General features: G+C 42.7%; 1 long non-coding RNA gene across 1 annotated transcript; it reads left to right on the top strand.

The window, feature by feature from the left end:
* Positions 1-1527: 1527 nt before the first annotated feature.
* LOC123331352 lies at positions 1528-2780 on the top strand. The gene is made up of 2 exons (XR_006547934.2): positions 1528-1981; positions 2399-2780. It is a non-coding gene; the product is annotated as an uncharacterized LOC123331352 (long non-coding RNA).
* The last annotated feature ends 284 nt before the right edge of the window (positions 2781-3064 follow it).

The raw sequence follows: 3064 nt of genomic DNA, 5'->3' as shown, positions 1-3064 counted from the left end.
TGGGGTTGTCCACTCTGGTTCACAGCGGACATGGACGCTTCTTAAGTTGCCAAGGAAGCGCTTGACAAAGTGCAGCCCTCAGATTGCAGATGCTCTGCCACCTCCCCGCCCAGCACTGGCCCCAGTTGGTGTCCAGGCCCGGGTTACATGCTTTTGCTTGGGCCTGACTCCCCAGGTGCCTGAGGCAGCTGAGCCCCATGGCCGGGTCCTCAATGAACCCACCAAGACCTGCCTGGCACCTTCCTTGAGGAATGAGTACTGTTTACGGAGAAGTTGGCCTGAGCCAGCAGCCCCCTTTTTGCCTGGGTCCTCCCCAAGCCTCCACCTGAGGCCCTGGGTCCCTCCCTGAAAGATGCTCTCTGACCCTGAGGAAGCTCCTAAAATTCCTCTGCCCCACTTCAGTGTATGTTCAACTTACATTTACAGCTTTTGTGTGTTTAGGGCACTGTGACTGCTCCTTTGATTTGACCACTTCGGTTTTGTACTCCCTCTACAGGTGCATTGAAGCGTTTTTACCAGTGGTCCATGACAACTTTGGTAACTAATACCAACAAAGAATTTTATGACTTTTCTTATTGGTCTTCTGCAAAATCTGAGTTCCTTTTGTAACCAAATGAACTGATTAATGGTGAGCAGACTTCAAGGAAGAATATTCAGGACCACACCAGGCATGCTTGGTAAAGTGCTGGAATGTTCCACCCTTTTAAATTCCTAAGCAGTAAATATCACCCTGTGATTTTTATTTAAAATATTTAAGACTTTTTTTCCCTTGAGAAGAGTGAGAAGTGATGCCAGGATTAAAAATACATTTGAGTTAAACTATATAGTATCCTCTGCACATTACATTTGCTTTAGGAAAGTGGTTTATTTCTGTTGCTGTTTTACATATATATATATATATATATATATATATACACACACACACAGATACATACATATACATATGTGATATTTTTGTGCCTTAAAACTTATTCTTGGTGGCATCTGTCAGATATTAAGAGGGATTCAAAATGGGAGTTGTTTCAAATGTCCTTTAATTAACCCAGTGATCTCACCAGGGATTTAATAAATCTGTTTTTAATATCTAGAAAACTACAATTTAAGCTCCAAAACAACCTACAGAAATGTAAACCCTCACTTTTCAAGGGCTCTGGGTAGCGCTGTCTTCCCACTGTGGGTGGTGCCATGAGTCTGAAGCCCAGGGTGGCCAGCCTTACCTTGAGACAGGCAGGCAGGGCAGCTGAACAGACAGATATCCAGGCCAGCCCAATGGTTTGTCCCTTGGAGCAGGACTTCCAAGCTCAAGGATGCATGAGCCTCGTTTGGCCCCATGTTCAGCCATCCACCCCTCTGTCTTCTGTCTGCATGAGGTTTAAAAATAAAGCTTCCAATGTCTAAAAAGAAAGAAAGAAAAAAGAAGGAAGGGAGGGAGGGAGGGATGGAGGGAGGGAGGGATGGAGGGAAGGAGGAAGGAAGGGTCTTGGGCCCTGCATCACATCTACTAAATCAGAATCTGCCTTTTGAAATATTGCCCAGGTGAACTATGTAAATGTGAATCACTATAGCCCAGGTCTAAAGCAGTGGGTATTCTGGATAAACCCTGAAATCATTAGGGAGCTTTAAAATATGCTAATGCCTAATTCTTATTCACAGATGTATAGGCTTAATTAGGCTAAAGCTGGCCCCCAGCACAAGTAGTTTTTAAATCTCTGCAGGTGATTCTAATACACATGCTGATTTTTCAACCATTGGAGTGCTTACCTCCCTACCTAGAGTGATTGTTTCAGATGTAGGAATTCAATCTAATTCAACCTATGAAAGGCTAACCCTGAACATTTGTCTGATCTGAGGAAAAGATAAACTCTCTTTCAAGCTGGAAGTGAAGCTATAGAATTTAGAGCAGCTGTACACCTCTGAGGATGAGTATCATACCTGCCTACGTGGAAGAAACAGAACTGAGGAGAGAGATGGAGTAAAACAGGTCTCGGTGACATTTTTCAAGCCCCATTTTAAGTCATTCCTTTAGCTATTGTAAGCTTTCTAAACTTATAATCATTTGGTTGATTTTTCTATTTTGTGCAACAGAAAGTAGTTTATATGATCAACTCTGACCCAAGGAAACTTTCGGTGGACTCAATCTCCACAGGAAAATACTATATCAATCCATAACAGTTATATAATGAAACCTATTGTATTCTGATTCAATGTGTATGCATGCGTGCTAAGTCTGTCGGACTCTGTTCGACTCTGTGACTGTATGGACCGGAGTCTGCCAGGCTTCTCTGCCCTTGGAATTCTCTAGGCAAGAATACTGGAGTGGGTTGCAGTGCCCTCCTCCAGGGGGATCTTCCGCACCCAGGGATTGAATGTGCTTCTCTTTTGTTTTCTGTATTGGCAGGTGGAGTCTTTACCACCAGCACCACCTGGGAAGCCCTCTGACTCAATACATTTACTTTATAATTGAGAAGACTAAGGACTACAGTGGATTGGAGAAGAGCTCCCTGCAAGTGAGGATCAAGGATGGTCAACAGGACTGGACACAGAACAGCAAGAATAGAACCCAGTGCATCCATAGAATACTCGCACTTGCCTATTTGCAATTGTCTTCATCTCATTGATATTTATTTTTTTCCATTAAGTGCTTGGATTTTTTTAAGATATTTGAGTTCTGAAGTTCATAACCATTTACTAAGTTTGCAATCTAAGAAAAAGTAACAACCTGGTAGATGAATATACAACAAATGGAAATCTTTGATCAAATAAATTTAAGTGCTTTTTAATAATGTCTACCTCTTCTGGGAGCAGGCCAATTCACTTAAACATCTAGTGAAATATCTTGAGTGAAAACACCTGTTTCTTGAAAAATACCTATTAACGTACCAGCTCTGTGATTTGGAGTTTTAAAGTAGAGTTGATGTATGTAATATGACTATAAAGGAGTTATGCTATGCTGTGCTAAGTCGCTTCAGTTGTGTCTGACTCTGTGCGACCCCAGAGATGGCAGCCCACCAGGCTTCCCCATCCCCGGGATTCTCCAGGCAAGAACACTGGAGTGGATTGCCAT

Source organism: Bubalus bubalis, chromosome 23 (assembly GCF_019923935.1).
Source record: "Bubalus bubalis isolate 160015118507 breed Murrah chromosome 23, NDDB_SH_1, whole genome shotgun sequence".
Taxonomy (NCBI): domain Eukaryota; kingdom Metazoa; phylum Chordata; class Mammalia; order Artiodactyla; family Bovidae; genus Bubalus; species Bubalus bubalis.
Note: the sequence above shows the minus strand (reverse complement) of the source record. Positions and strands in the feature narration are given on the sequence as shown.